The sequence below is a fragment of the Panthera uncia genome, chromosome B1 (genome assembly GCF_023721935.1).
Source record: "Panthera uncia isolate 11264 chromosome B1, Puncia_PCG_1.0, whole genome shotgun sequence".
NCBI lineage: Eukaryota > Metazoa > Chordata > Mammalia > Carnivora > Felidae > Panthera > Panthera uncia.
In genome coordinates, this window is record NC_064811.1 from 55,107,445 (window position 1) to 55,124,674 (window position 17,230).

Below are 17,230 nucleotides of genomic sequence, written 5' to 3' on the forward strand. Positions count from 1 at the left end.
ATTTGGTCACCATGTTTTTTTTTTCTTTTAACTATTGATATTCTATTTATTGGCTACATACTGTAGGTCAGGCATTTTTTTGGAACTTAGGTTACATTAGTGAACAGCGCTGGCAAAGATGCCTATCTTGTGATATTTCACTTATAAGAATGTAGCAGAACATAAACTTTTAATACACAAAACAAAAATTATATATTACATTAGAATATGGTACAGGCTGATGAAAAGAAAGGGAAAGAGAAAAGAAAAGAAAAGAAAAGAAAAGAAAAGAAAAGGAAAGCAAAGAAAAGGGAAGGGGAAGGGGAAGGGGAAGGGAAGACCACAGCAGGCTGATGGGGACCAGTATGGCGAAGGCCTCGTTGTGAGATTAAGGTGGCTGCCACAGGGGAAGCATTTGTCAAATGGCAAATGTAATTCTCTTTGCTACCAATTTATTCATTACTTCAGGTAATAAAGTGTTTCTGTAAAATTAGATCTAACACCAGCATGAACAACATTTTCTGAAAGAATAGATTTGGTCACATGAACACATACTTCAAAGGTTATCACTTTTATTTTATTTCTGAGTTCTAGAATTAAGTACACGTATTTGAAATAGTATTTGTTTGGTTTTAGATAAATGCTAGTGGGTTATTCCTGTTTGTAAACCACCCTAACAAAATCTGAAACCTAATTCTGAGTGGCAAATTTTTTGGCCAATAGCTCAATTCAAATTTTAATTACGATATCATCAGTTGGGTTCATGCCTGTGGTTCCCCTTTTCATAACAAAGTAGTTAAATAGTTTTTATAGAAAGATTATCAGAGATTATTATAGATTATCAGAGATTACTTCTCTTATCTTCTTATTATCTGTTGTATCTCTTCTTATTTTCCTACTCTGTCTCTTCATTGACTAATACACATACCAAGTTTCAGACTGTTCATTAAATGATTGAATCATTGAATAATTCTGGTTGATAAGAATGATATGCCCTAGAGGAGGAAAAAGATGTGAACAGCTATTGTTTGCATAGTAATATCATATTTGCTTTACATCTACAAGCTCAAACCCATAATTATAGATTTGAAGTTGCTGTCTCTGATACACAAAAATCATGGTATATCTCAATCCAAGAAATGTAATACTTGGAAGTTTTTAATATATTTATTTCCATATATTTTTTTAGAAATATTGCATCTCTGTTAGATGTAACATACTTCGAGGGTTACAAGCATAAATAATAATGTTTAACCTTTCAGGGAAAGAAAGAGAGAAGAAGAAGGAGGAGGAGGAAGAGAAGGAGGGAGGGAGGGAGGAAAGACAAGGGGTATTATGAAGTGAGGCTACATAAAGTATATCATTACAGATGCTACAATTCCTTAAATACCTTAATAGAAGTCCATTGTACTATAAAAGTTGAAAGTGAGCATAAGCTACTTCCTACTGAAGTAATCAGGGACGGTTTTGTAAATGAGAACACCGCATTCTTCAAGAGGAAAGGAGGAGTGAGGAATAATGAATTAAAAGTTACTGAGCACCTCTGAATTGGTGATATATTTCCAGATCTTTCATTTTATTTTATTTCCCTTCATCTTTATAACAACGCTAGGAGTCTTTATCCTTGATCTCTACTTCTCAATGGAGATTCATGAAATCTAAGTCCCCAAAGTCACATAGTAAGTGTTCTCCTTTCAGAATCTATTATTTTCTCAAAGTATCTTAAGAAGACACCATAAAATCACAACCTGTGTCACCATAGGAAATTGAGACCCCTCCAGAATGTTGCTAATGGTTTTTCTAAACATTTTTAAATCCTCATTCTGAACTGCTGCTCCTGGCATCAACCCTGCTGCTTGCATCAAAACTTCTTTACGTTGGATTCTTCTTACTGTGTTATTTTTGTCCAAGCACAAACACATGCTTCCTCTGCTCCCCAAGATGTAAATTACACAAGGCTGTTGATTTAGTCAGAATTTCCTCACCACTTAATAATATCAGAGGGGACTACAGTACAGGAGAAAGAAAAACAAACAAAAAAACTTTGAAAGTAAATCATCATCATAAATGAACCCGACATGCATTAGTAAATGCCAATGGAAAGTCTTTCACAAGACTTCATTCTTCCTGGCCCCCACTGTCTGTCATATGTTATAGTTTGCCTCTTTTGAAACCAGAATTGCTGATATCCTATCATATCTAGCTAGATTCAAGGTCCTAAGGGACCTATGTTTTTCACCAGTAACAGATATTCTTTTACATCATTTTACAAAACAATTAAACACCTCTTTAACCTAAACTCTATTATTCAAGATTTTGCTAAGATTTTACAAAACTAAACAAAACTAAACATGTTTTTAGGAATGACAAAGGAAAGAAGAAATGTCTGCACTTAATTTATATTAAAAACAACTTTTCAGGGCACCTGGGTGGCTCATTCGGTTGAGCACCCTACTCTTGATTTCAGCTCAGCTCATAATCCCAGGATTGTGGAATTGAGCCATTTGTTGGGCTCCATTCTCTCTCTCTCTCTCTCTCTCTCTCTCTCTCTCTTCTTACTTATAACACCAAGATTTGGAGATGAAATTGTATTCTTTTAATTCAGCATAATGTACACAATAACACAAAAAGTCAGGTTTAACTTTTATACTTTACCCTTCCCAGGTATATGCCAACAATGTGGTCTCTGTCTTAAATACTCAAAACTTCAATGAAGCCTCTGCCTTGCTGCCTATTTTTTTTGTTAAATTAAAAAAATTATTTATTAAATTCAAGATAGTTAACATACAGTGTAGTATTGGTTTCAGGAGTAGGCTGCTTTAAGAAAAAAGAAAACACCGATAGTATAAAAAAATACATATTAGATTCAGGTATTGTTAAATTACCTTTCTAATGTATGTATGACAATATATCTTTCTAATGTATATATGAGAATATATGTATGTATGTGTATATATATACATATTTTTTTTTTCCTCAGTGTTCTTTATGAAAAGGGAAGTATTAGGATCGTACCATCCAGCCTAGACATGTATGCTTTTGGTCCTTGGTTTTCATAAGATTTCCCAATTTCAAGATATCAAAAATTATTAACTAAAGTCCAAATTAAAAAAAATTAACTCAAAATTTGTGGAGTCTGAATTTTCTAATGGTGCAAAATTTAGTATCTTGGCAACCCAGGTACATTTGGTAGATTACAAATTTTTTTCTAAGAAAAATATGATCACTATACAATGTTTTTTGTATTGTGTAAGTTTGCAGATATTACTTTCACAAGGAAGATCAGCATTATCTCTATAATATTTGCGAGAAAACTTTGTTTTACAAGTTAAAAAATATTCCATAAAATGGATTCATAACTTCTAATCTACAATTTTTGCCTATGTAACATAATTTTATTGCTATATTATATAAATATAATGCAGAATAATTATACTACTATGATTATATCATATAAAATTCTATTACTGTTAGAATATTACAGCTGGAATGGTCTTCTGAATACTAAATTTAAGGGACAAAATATGAGTCTTAGGACATTAAATTTCTATAAGCAGTCAATTTTATCAGATATAGTCTTTTGACCTTCTGTTATCAGAAGGACTATGATCTGAGTATTTTAACTAGTCGTATATTCAGATGTTTGTTCATTCACTCAACAGTAACATATTAGTTGAATCTACTTGTATAGTCATTGACATTTGTTGACCAATTACTGATTTGTTTTTATTACCATCAGAATTACAATTTCTCTCAGCTATGAGATAATACAGTCTATAGACTAAACAGATCCTGGAAAATTAAAGTTCTAGGCCATATCTTACAAATTCTCAAATTCTCTGTGGTCTATACTACATTTGGATTATAACATGGCCAAAGAATACTCTATGTCTTGGAAACCCTCAACTTGCTAACTAAAACTTTTTTAGCCCACTGGGGGATTCATCATTTTATTTCAGAATAGTCAGTAAAAATGTATTTGACCACCGGGGAATGGACAGTGTAAACCACTGAGGAGCTGGGAAATCAGTATAAAAACAGAAGTCTGTGCAGAACTTGTAACAACAGGTGAAATGATGTAATAATCAAAGTAAATAATTTATTTTAAAAACTATGATGCATCAACAAGGTCTCTTTCTAACTATTTGTACTGGTATTTCCCCAAATTCGCAAGAACCTGTAATTGGTAGGTCAAAATAAAAAAAAGAGTTCCTTTCTCAAATATGTTTTGGAAATACTACATTGTATAGCTTTTCTCTTTGAGATTTGTAAAGCAGATTAGTGAATTAAACGATCTGAAATCTTTTTCAGTTAAAAAAAAAAAAAGAAAGACTTTGATAGTCATCTTTAACCAACACTTGCCAAATATATTTGATCACAGATTTATTTTTAACTTTACCTGGTAACATTTTACAAAGTGTTATTTAGTTTAAAAAGTGTATATTCAGAGTTATCAATTGAATTCTGCAGAGAAAAATAAAAGTAACTTCCTCAAGATGGTTAGAAAACCACTGATTGTTCCACAATTTTAACTTTTTTAAGCAGGATTTTTAAAATGAAATAACCCTGACTACCAGGAAAAGAAGGCCCTTCTTGTGGCAAAACGTATAAGTTTCTTAAAGATTATATTTAGTTTCTCATTTAATCTTCATGGAATTTGAAGAAAACCCCATGTTACAAAAATTACTCTCACAGTTACAAGGATAAGAACAACTTTCCATAATAAATGCAATATATAAATACTGTTTTAAGTGATTTCTTTTCATAGATTTGAAAAGGAGCCACATTTATTCAAATCAAAGCACTTCCTGAGCAATGTTTCTTTTGAAATCAAAAGCCATAGGACACCTGAATGTCTCAGTCGGTTACTCTTCTGAGGTTCAGATCATGATCCCAGGATGATGGGATCAAGCCCTGAATCCAGGCTTGATTTATAGATTACAAATATAAAACTACTAATTATTTTATTTCTTAGTACAGTTGAGATAATCTCCTTCCATGTTTGAGTAGGGCTTATATTGTGTAAACCATCAAACTTCCAGTTTTAAATAGCTCTCTGAATTCCTTTTGGAGATATTTCTTTCCTCTATTGTGTGTAGTCTTAGTGTGAAAGCATGTGCACATACTTGATTTTCTCACTATGGAAGCTCAAAGAACAAGATCCTAATTCTTCATGCTTTGTTATAGCCAACATGACCCAAGCTGGATAATCAGAACTTCTTACCTGGAATTGTGAATCTTGACTGAATAACCCAAAAGTGCTAAGTTTATACATTTTGATCCAACTGCTGTACAGGGGTCAGACTATTCCACTAGATGGCCTTGCTGTACTATCTTCCACCTTAGAGCTACTTGATCACTTAACATTAAATTATCCTTTAATTCTGAATCCTCCTCTTCAATAACCTTATTTTCAATGTAGCCAGAGTCAGTTTCAGGGATTTGTAACCAAGAATCAAATCTTCTGGTGTTTGAAAATTTTCTGGCTCCCTAGTTCTATAACAAACACAGGGAAATTTAGATGCAGAGACCATGACTATGGTCCTGGAATTAGACAAAATGATGAAACTTCAAGTTAGACACATTTCTAGTCTTTCTCTGATCACATAGGTGGCATTATTTTGTCAATACCACTAAACACTGACTAACTTCATTATGCCAGGATGTCCCATAACAGTATACCCCCCTACAAACCCACACAATCCAACCACTTTCTTCTGCTACTAACCTGTCAAAACACTCTAGGTGCCCTAAGGCTCTCATTGGCATAATTCTAATCTTTTCTAAATTGCTTATTGTAAAAAACAAAACAAAGTTAACTGCATACAGACAATTAATCTACATCTTGATAGGAGTGATTAGTTGAAACATACTATCTTTACCAAGATTCAGAATTTAAAACAGGTAAAGTTGTGAGGCACCTGGGTGGCTCAGTCGGTTAAGTGTCTGACTTTTGGTTTCAGCTCAGGTCATGATCTCACAGTTTGTGACTTTAAGCCCCATGTCAGGCTCCATGCACTGACAGCTCCAAGTCTGCTTGGGATTCTCTCTCTCCCTCTCTCTCTGCCCCTCCACTGCTGTCTTTCTCTCTCTCTCTTTCTGTCTCTCTCTTTCTCTCTCTCTGAATAAATACATAAATTTTTTAAAAATCTGAAAAAGACTCTTTCTCTGTCTCTCCCCTGTTCACATGCTCTCTCTCTCTAAAAAAATAATAAAATTAAATTAAATTAAAAAAAAAACAGGTAAAGTTGTGATGGGGGAGTCCATTATTATGCCACAAAATCATAGTAACATAGGACTTGCTTATTTATTATACATCTTTTGTTTGTACCATAAATTTGAGATTTTTATGTATTTTCAGTACTAATCTTAACATTTCTATATTTATAGATTCCTTCATTCAGAATTTTGGATGGAAGAGAGTAAAGTCACAAAATTAAAACAACTGAAAGTAATGCAAAAAAAAAAAAAAAAAGAACAAAAAAAGGACTATAGGCTAACCAAATGTGATGATAGAATAAGAGGGAAAAAAAAACCAGAACTAAAGAAGGTAAAAAAAATAAAGGAGAGCCTTTTCACAAATATAAGTTCATTGCCCATTTAATCCTTTTAAAAAAATCTCCTTTGTTTATTTCTATCCCTATTTTCTTTTATTGCTTCTTTCTTCATTTTGGGAATTTTCCTATCTCATTTTTATTCATATTAATGTACAAAACAATTAATGTAAATCCAAAGGCCATGTGGTCCCCCAAAACTTGACTTCTAACTGACCAAAATGTGATAAAATTATCAATAAAACTGAAGGCCTTGATTCACAACTTTTTAAGAGTTTTGATGACTTTTTTGAGTGATTTCCTATTTAAACATTTTATTAAATATCATCAAATTGTCAAACTTGCCATGTTGATTTCTAGATGCCAAGAGATTGACAATTTCTTGAATTGTATTGAAAAACCCCCTTAAAGGGTAGCTGGGTGGCTTAGTTGGTTAAGTGTCTGACTCTTGATCTCAGCTCAGGTCTTGATTTCAGGGTCATGAGTTCAAGCCCTGTGCTGGGCATGAAACCTACTTTAAAAAAAAAAAAAGGAACTAAGAAAGAAAAAAAAAAGAAACAGTAAAACCTCTTTACTCCATTATTGATTTGGTGGTGTAATATCAATAATACTTCAAAACACCATAGAAAATTGTTTACATGACAATTAATCATTTTCCAAGGTAAATTTCCTTTAGTCAGTGAAAACGAGCTTTGGCATTCTAGTCAGGTGGTGCCTTCAGTCTTGTGTTTTGCTACTTCTCTCATTATTTTTCCTTTATTTTTTTTCCAGAGTCGTTCATCAGGGAAAAGCTTGATCTCATTTCTGATGGTTTTTCTGATATTCATCTCCTTCCTTGTTTTCTTCTTTCCCAAAATCAAGAGCCTGAAACAAGATTTACAAAGTTAGCTTGCTTAAAAAGTTTCCCTGAGTAGACTGTTAAGTACTTCAAAATTTTTCAGAAATTTTGAAGGGTCTTATGATTTTATCTTGTAAAATAAAGAGACAGCCAGCTACAGAGATACTGGCAGAAGACTAGACTCCTGTACACACAACAATCACAGTAGAGTCTAAACATCTACACTGGGTCTTCCCCAGTTTTTACAGTGAAGAGGGGTGAGTGATATCTGCATACACAGTAGGTGTGTTACAGGGGAGGAATTCCAAATTTTAGGAACTCAATTTTTTTTTTTTTTTTTATAATGAGCCTGATATTTACTCTGGAAAGAGCCATTATATTTATTATAACTGGATAGTATACAAGCCTGCCCTTTATTCTGAAAGAAGACTTCCTAAGATGTTTTTTATAAAAACATTCTTGAAAAGATAGTTCAGAATAAAGGCAGCCAGTGTCTCTATTTGCAAGACATTCAGAAAAGCAAGAGATCCAGGGGGTACTGTCTCTCAGTATTTGGTAAATACCCACAGGGAGTGATCAAATGCTTCTGGGAAGATACTCATTCTGATTTTTCCTCATTTTTTAATTAGTCTTTATTTTTAACTTTATATCTTCTTTCCAAAATGAAATCTAAATTTTAATACTGATTGGCGACAAATATTTAAAGGGAATTATTTTGTTATACATATAGCCCTTACTCTCAACCTTTCTTCTATTATATAAGAAGGGTAAAAAAAATAAAAATAAAAAGATAATGTAAAGAAATAAAGAGTGTTGCTTTTTTTTTTTAAGAGCAAAGAAATGAAAGCATGGAAAAATCATTGTCCTTATATTTGTATAAGTTGTTAAAAAACAAAATTCAACCGAATAGATTTGAAAATCTAATTGACTTAATGAGGTGATTTGTCAATGGGCAGTATTCCTTCTAGCAAGCAGAGAGGACCTCTGCTGAACTAAACAAAAGAGAAGTTTTTAAAGGTAAAGAGAGGGCAAAAGAAAGAAAGAAAGAAAGAAAGAAAGAAAGAAAATAAATTGATTGGCAGTGACAGGAAGGAGTCTATCAGTAAATTTCTTAGTACTGACCAGGAAATTCCATGTTGACTGGTTAGTGGTTATGTTCCTGGTTGACGGTTGAAACTGCAGTTACGTTACATATAAGTCTCGGTTTGTGGACGGGGTGCCTTAACTTAAGTAACCCCATCACCCCATCATGGGCCGATGGTTTTTCATTTTTCCACAAAGTAAAGATTACATCCTATATTGCCCTCTCCCTAAAATGTGAACATGACATTAAAATAAGCCTTTGGAAACAACTATTATGCTTTAAAAAAATAATATTTAATACGTTTAAATAATATATACAGTTCTAATTTTAAGATAAAGATTCATATGTCACATGTTGTATATGAATGATAATTTAGGTAAAAATTGCCCAAAATTGTTTGATGTTTTTTATCAAATTTATATGTTGTGCTAGAGAATTTTGGTAGTTACTGCTTTTCTGAGTTAAAAAAAAAGACACTATTCTAATTTTATATCATAAAACAGATATTTCATTGTTTTGAAGAACTCTGGCAAACTATGCAACCAATCTGAGATGAAGGCATTTTTAAGACTCATATTGGATGTACCACAGAAGAGCCATGGTTTTTGTTTTTTAACCGAAGTATGATTAACATACAGTGTTTTATTAGTTTCAGGTATACAATATAATGATTCAACCATTCTAGACATTTCTCACTGTTCATCAGAAAAGCCATTGTTTTGTAGATGATGGATGTTTCTCTTATTTTCAGTGACATATCTTAATACTCTCCAAGATGACACAATAATTTCAGGGCAAATGAAATGTCCTTGACCTGTGTCTTTAGTGTTAACTTAAACAAAAATAGAGCTGACTATTTTGACTTCCGGTTTTATCCTTAAAATTAGTAACACAGAATTAAATGTAAAGAAGGAAAACATGGAAAAGAAACTGATATTACAGGCATAAATTTAAAAATAAGAAAGCTAGGATTAGAACTGGGTGTGAGGCCAAACCCACTGCCTCTGAAGGTTTAGGTGCTTAGGATTTTTCCCCTTGGATTCAAGAAAAGGTATGAGTTTTCAACCACAAAAACGTGAGTTTTTTTAAATCCATTACAATAATCTACATTTATTATATAACTCAGTAAATATAACAATATGAAACAAAAACCACATATTTTTTTAATTTTAAAGACCACAAAATTAGAAAAAAGAAGCACCATTCAACAAAATTTTGATTTGTTTGATTAAGCACTGAAAACATCTCAACATTAAACCTATTGTAACATTAAAAGGCAAATTGTATTTGTGAAAACATGTCCACAAAATCAATGATAAAAGATATGGTTATGATTAAATAAAAACGTACAAAAATATAAAAGTATTCCCCAAGGGAAAGACAAAGGATATGAAATAATTCAAACGAGTAGACATGGACAATATGCATTTGGAAATAGCCAACCTTCCTTATAATAAAAGAAATTCAAATTAATATTAATATACAACTTTTGCCCATCAATTTAATAAATTAGCAAAGTCATTAACCCCAAAATTAAATGAAAAATATTTGATATAAACTCTTGGCCTTGGGGGACTTGGGTGGCTCAGTTGGTTGAGCATCTGACTCTTGATATTGTCTCAGGTCATGATCCCAAGGTTATGGGATCAAGCCCAGTATAGGGCTCCACGCTGAGCATGGAGCCTGTTTAAGATTCTCTCTCTCTGCCCCTCTCCCCACCTTGCTCTCTCTCTCTCTCTCTCTCTCAAATGGATGAATGAATGAATAAATAAATTAAATAAGTAAATAAATAAATAAATAAATAAAATAAAAAACTCCTGGCCAAACAGGCACTTTCCAACGTGAATTCTGCTTTTATAAACTGAAAAGTGTTTCTGAAGAGTATTTGGAAATGTGAATCAAAGATCAGAAATGTTTATACTCTTTGATTCAGGAATTTTCAAGTCTTCTTCTAGAAATATATGCTAAAAACATTGCTAGAGAATGTGCAGTAAAATTCACATACATGTATACATGTCACAACCATATGTATAATAGCAGAAAACAAACTTTGAAAATATAACTGCCCCTTTAAGGGTAGCTAAATAAATTGTAACATATTAATAAGATGGAATATTGTGAAGTCATTATAGAAGATTACATAGAACATTGTTTTTCCATCTGTGGTCCATAGAGCCTTAAAAGAGTCCTAAGGAAAGAAAAGGAAAATATTCCATCATGTGGGGAACAATTCCAACCAACTATATATATATATATATATATATATATATATCAATAGCTAAAAACATGCTTCACATTTTTTGCCAATGATTAGGTATCTTAGGCATGTGGGTTAATGAATTGTTTATCTTTTTCTTTTCTCTCTTATTGATTTCTTAAAAATTTTGTAAATATAGGGTCACCTGGGTGGCTCAGTCAGTTAAGCATCTGACTCTTGGTTTTGGTTCAGGTCATAACCTCACAACTTCCTGGGTTCGTGCCCTGCATCAGGCTCTGCACTGGCAGCATGGAACCTGCTTGGGATTCTCTCTCACACTTCCTCTCTGCCCCTCTCCCACTTGTGAAATAAGTGCTGTCTGCCTCTCTCAAAGTAAATAAACTTTAAAAAACAAAATAAAATTTTGTAAATATAGCCACTAAACTCAAATAGCCACTAAACTCAAATCTGCAACTGTCCTACAATAAATGAAGGCTGTGACTCAAACTCTGTATCTCAGCTTACAAGGTGAATACCAGAAACCTGTAAAACTGACTTCAGGGTTTCATTAATCTACTTGCTTATGAGAATTTAAAAAACAAAACACAGAATAACCATAAAGCTCTTTGTTGGATTCTTATCTAGAGCACAGAAAATCTTTGGGGGCTATATTTTAAAAAATAAATAGGAGGGGGCACTTTGGAATAAGATAGCCTGGTTCAAGCCAGATACACCATTTTTGTCTTAGCCCAAGTAAGTTGTGTAACTATTGTTATCCCTAGTTCCTCCATCTCTAAAATTGAAATAAAAATAATTACTTCTTTGGGTTGTCATGAAAAAATCTTTATAAGGAGGAAATCTTTAAAAAGTGCTAACACACACTGTATGTTAACTAACTGGAATTTAAATAAAAGATTTAATTTTTTTTTTTTTTTAAGTGCTAACACAGTGTCTGAACCCTGACTTATTAAAAGTGCTCAACAAATGTCAGGCTGTATTACTGTTGGAAGGATCTAACTGCATTAGAAGACTGACACTACAATTAACAGTACACAGTAATGAATGTTCTTCCTTGTCTCCTCAGCAACGTGCTTGGAAAGGAAAGAACCTAAAGGCCAGAAACAGGGCATGTGAATTGTTGGAACAGGGAGGCACCCAACTCCTGTGTCCTCAGAAGGCTTGTAGGCAGAGGAAGAGGAAGGCCCCGGAGGCACTTGGGCTAGAACAATCCATAACCATCCTGATCTGAAACAAGAGGAGGTGATGACATCCAGGAAAGAGCTGGGGTGGGTAGGATGGGCAAAGGTGAAGGACATTACAGAGCTTCATCGCCAGGCCCAGGGAGAGAGTGCCAGCCTTTCAGGCTTCTGCCTTCCTCATCAGAAGAAGAATTTCCAGTTCTCAATATCAAATCCAAATTTCTCTTTGTACTACATAGCCTTCCATGTTGTGCTTGCGGCACAGACAGTTCAACACACCTCCCCACCTTCATCTGTAATTCACTTCCCCTCTTTCTTCACTTCCCCACTTCCTCGGCTCATACACTTCTACTCATCTTCCAAGACTCCTTTCTTACTCTTTTCATGTTGAAGGTAGCACCTCCTTTTTTATGCCTTCAAAGTTCTTGTATTCCTCAACAACTGTAGCATTTTTCAATATATAAACTTTATTAATGTATAGATTTGAGGCACCTGGGTGCTTCAGTCAGTTAGGCATCTGACTCTTGATCTCGAGTCAGGTCATGATCTCACCGTTCCTGAGTTTGAGCCCCATATGGGGTTCTGCGCTGGCAGTTTGAAGCCTGCTTGGGATCTGTCTCTATCTGCCCCTCCTCTGCTTGCACTGTCTCTGTCTCTCTCAAAATAAATAAATACAAATAAACTTGAAAAATATAATAACATTTTAAAAAACGTATAGCTTTGTAGTCCCAACAGAATTATTTCAGAGTTTGAATTCCTGCATCCACTTGTTATTAGCACTTCCCTCATCTGTAAACTTCCTTCTCACTTCTCAACTTTCCAAATCTTACCCAAATGTTAATAGTAATTTCAAATTCTTGACTAGATCAACCCATTAGATGCCATCTGTCTTTTGGATTTCTATTGTACTTATTGTATCAGCCATCTAGAGGTTAATTCCTAAAATAATTTCTACTTCTTAAATTTTTATGACTTTCCATGTGCTCTGTGGATCTTTTCCACTATAGTACATCCTTCATTGTTGTAATTTAATCACTGGCCATGTCAACAATCCCCAGCTTGCTATCTCTTCTTCTTCACTTCCCTCAGAGTTCTCTCTCTTGGAAACGCTCCAGCTCCACAGCCTCCTCACAGTCCCTTTCACTGTGTCTACAAAAATTCAGTAATATTACTAGAAACCCCTTCATCTCCTTGACTTCCAAGAAAGACAGAAATTTGAACCTGAATCTTCTCACATAAAAATACCCTCTAACTCCTGCAAGTTGGGGGAGGTGTCCCTTCCCTGTTGCCACCTGTATCTGGAGGTCCACAAGAGGAGAAGGAATGGTCATTCCACCACCACTTCCATTTTCTGAGGACTTTCTGCAGGGACTGTATTCTAGGGGCCTTGTTACCTGGAAGTCCTGTTAGTCTCCAGTTGGACCTCTTCTTCATCTCACTGCTGCCATCTACTGTCCATCAGAGTCCCTAATGCTATCCTTGTGCAGAGGGTTCTTTCCATCTTTAAACCTGTCATGATCCTGGGTGGCCTATATTAGTGCCCACACAAATAGTCCAATCAAACTCCTGACCTCTTTAAAACACTTTACCTAAAAATAGGTCTGACAGAGAAAGACGAATACCATATGATTTTACCTATATGTGGAATCTAAGACACAAAACAAATAAACAAAAACCAAACAGACTCTGAACAGAGAACAAACTGGTGGTTGCCAGAGGGGAGGGAAGTAGAGAGATGGACGAAATAAATGAAGGGGATTAAGAAGCACAAACTTTTAGTTATAAGACGAAGTGATGGAGATGAAAAGTACAGCATAGGAAATATAGTCAATAATATCATAATAAGGTTGTATGATGGCAGATGGCGACTATGCTTATGGGGGTGAGCACTGAGTAAGGTGTAGATGTGTCAAAACACGATGTTGTACACTTGAAACTGCTATCACATTATATGTCAACTATATTTCAATCATAAATGATAAAAAATGACTTTACCTCACTTCACTCATTAGCTTCTTATTGTCATTAACAACAGCTTCTTTATCTTTAAAATTTTTCAATTCTAAAATTGCCCTCTCTAGTCTAATATTCACTGTTAGGCACTTCAGTACTTCCATAGCAGTGACAAACAATCTTACTAGCTATTAAAGTCTAGCTAATCAAGAAGCATTAGGGGCGCCTGGGTGGCGCAGTCGGTTAAGCGTCCGACTTCAGCCAGGTCACGATCTCGCGGTCCGTGAGTTCGAGCCCCGCGTCAGGCTCTGGGCTGATGGCTCGGAGCCTGGAGCCTGTTTCCGATTCTGTGTCTCCCTCTCTCTCTGCCCCTCCCCCGTTCATGCTCAGTCTCTCTCTGTCCCAAAAATAAATAAAAAAAACGTTGAAAAAAAAAATTAAAAAAAAAAAAAAAAAAGAAGCATTAATACCGATAAAGGTGTACTTGCTAAAAGGACATTGCATATTTGACAGTCTGCAGACTTCCCCAGAAGTACTGTGAAGCTTGTTGTTAGCAACACTGTGACATTTTTTATTCAGATAGTTCCTCTTATTCTCAGACTATGCTCTGGTGGTTTAAGTCAGTTCATCTTACATGCATGTTAGGCATTCTGTTCTTGCTAGGATTTTACTTCTTCTATCTCCTATCTAAAGATACAATAACTTATATACATTAAATGCTCTTGTTGAGTGGTATATTAGCAAGAGCACAGGCTCTCACGTTGGAAGAAGCAAGCCATCATTACCTGTTAGTTGATGCATGACCTTGTATGGAAATTAATTTACTTAACTTATGGAGGCTTGGTTTCCTCATCCATAAAAGAGAAAATAATTCTTGCCTTCCTAACAGTGCATGATTCTTGTGAGGAGCAACCAGAATAATAAATGTAAGAAGGCTTTAAAACATTGTTAAGAACCATAGAAATTAATAAATGAATATATTCCATTTTACTGATGGATGGCTTACTAATCTGTTTGGGAAATTATGGTTCTGCTAGGTGACAATGTCTGTTAAATACATTATATATCCCCATAAAAACATTGTTAGACAAGGACATACAATGATTAGACCCAGGAAGGCATATCAATTATGAAAACTATGTTCCGTCAAGCCAGAGGAAGGTATATTTCTGATAGGCAAAACTCCCTTTACACATCAGATTTCCCAGTCTTTTAGAAAGAACTCACTAGGTAGCATTTAGTTAAATGTTAGCTTAATTTTCCCATATGTCTTGAGTAAGTAAAAGTGTCATTAGTGGCAAAATGAATGAATTTCGGTTGGAGGTATCCAGAAGGTGATAGAATTGGTATTACATAGACAAACTGTTGCTAATAGAACATCCTACCTACACAAAGAATCTAGGGTGAGGTGAGAAAATTCTTTATTCTAGACATTGTTATGAAGGTAAAAATCTCATGGAAATACGATTCAGAATTATTTAGCATCTGTTTTTGCTATATATGTTACATGTCTTTACATGATGTTAGGTACTTTTTAATTTTTTTATATGCAAAATTTCATCATTGGTAAGTTTAAAGGAGGAGACTATATATTACATTTTCAAATCTCCTAGTTCCTTGCTGGTCAAAGTGTATCCCATGGATCACCAGCAATAACACTAACCAGAAAATTTGTTAAGAATACAGGATCTCAGGATCCATTTCAGATCTACTGAGCATGAATTTGAAATTTAACAAGATACCCTAGTGATTCATAAGTACATTAAAAGTTGAGAAGCACCTTCTAATTCACTGTGTTCTGTGAAAATATACAATAGTACAGCACTTCGTTAATAAAAATTCTAAGCTCTCTTCTCTATTCCCTTTTCATGTCCCATCCCAAAAGTTCTTTAGTTGTGGTCACTATTAGAAGTTTTGTCTTTACCTTTCCATACATTTTCTATGACATATAAACATAAAGATGTCATTCATAAATTCACAAAGTTTACAAATCTATGAAGTAAGAGGATAATTTGGGCACAAAATAGTTGAGGCTTTTATAAAATCATATTCTAATAATGATAATTTTAAATGAGCACTTTGTTTCAGGTACTGCAGGTATGTAATCTCATTTTTTTCTCACGTAGGAAGTGGATGTTATTAAACAGATGAGAACATTGAGGCACAATGATTGACCCAAGATAGTAGCAGATTAATGAGTGCCAGGATTTAAATTGACAGTGTGACCCCAGGGCCTTGTTTGCAACCACTGCATTAAAGCACTTTACTCCAGTTGTGTGTTTTATTTCAGAACATACTAAAGAATTAAAAAGGAGATTTTTTCTAGATACGAACACAAAAGTAAACATAGATTCCATATTTCCAGTAATGTCATACATTCATAATAGGCAACAACTCCCTGAGAAGGACTCTTATTTTACTTCTGAATTCCAAGATTCTAGTCATACAATACCTGAGAGTAGTTACCAAGCATCCATTGTGAGTCTTCTGTTAGGTTCCAAATGACGTGTGGGTTTCCAGAGAAAAAAAAAAAGTATCTTTCACATTTCTCGGTAGATTTCCTTCTGGAAGGTTAGCTGTTAGTCACATAATTAAAGGACACTTTCCTAGAAGAGTCACCAGTCATAAAACCAAACATTCCTGAAAGAATTATGACAAACTAATTTTGAAACTTTATGTTCTGAATTATTGATAGTCTCATACAAAGTGAGTCCTTCAAAGAAGGTGTGAGTCTGGACCACAACCTGCTGCAACAATATACAAAGCTTTGCATAGTAAAGTTTACCATTTAACTTTAATTTTTCAAAATCTGTGTCATTAAATGGCTACTGACATTTCTCTTCATTTTTATGCTAATTAGTGTTTCTAATAAGTATGAATTCAAGAAGGAAATAATTTTTCCATTATCAAAAAACTAGAAAACAAGAAAGCTTTCTATTTAGTTGCCCCTCATCTACCGCCTTCCATTTTCTTTTGTTTAGGGATTCTGTTGGAATTTCAAAACCAGTTGTGTGATATCGTTAGAGTGGTCATGCCACGGTGTGCCTAAAATAGTCCTAGTTTGTGTCTCTTTTTCTATTATAATTACTGAGAGCATAACTTTTCATTATTATGAATGTTCCTTGTTGAATGATCAATTATATGTTCACCGTCCATGTGACTCTATTGCAATAGAAAATTGATAACCAGGTAATAATCTCATTTCTTTACTCATGGGGCAAAGGCTTATCTGACTATAAATGACCTAAATATGTGTTTCAAATTTGAGCTTTGTTTTAATGGTTGGAACTGAACAAAATTAACTGGTAAAGCAAATGAAAAACATCAATATAAAGCAAATGAACTTAGGCTAAAATTTTGTAGGACTTGGCATTGCACAAATGTACAAAACATGAAACCATCTTTTCTCAAGTTATAGGAAACAGT

At 34.1% G+C, this 17,230-nt stretch overlaps 1 long non-coding RNA gene across 1 annotated transcript; it reads right to left on the bottom strand.

Moving 5' to 3' along the window:
- Window positions 1–7,108: 7,108 nt before the first annotated feature.
- On the bottom strand, window positions 7,109–16,418 carry LOC125922785 (uncharacterized). Its single transcript, XR_007457783.1, has 3 exons — window positions 16,257–16,418; window positions 10,596–10,643; window positions 7,109–7,397 (listed from the first exon to the last, which is right to left on the bottom strand). It is a non-coding gene; the product is annotated as an uncharacterized LOC125922785 (long non-coding RNA).
- Window positions 16,419–17,230: the final 812 nt, after the last annotated feature.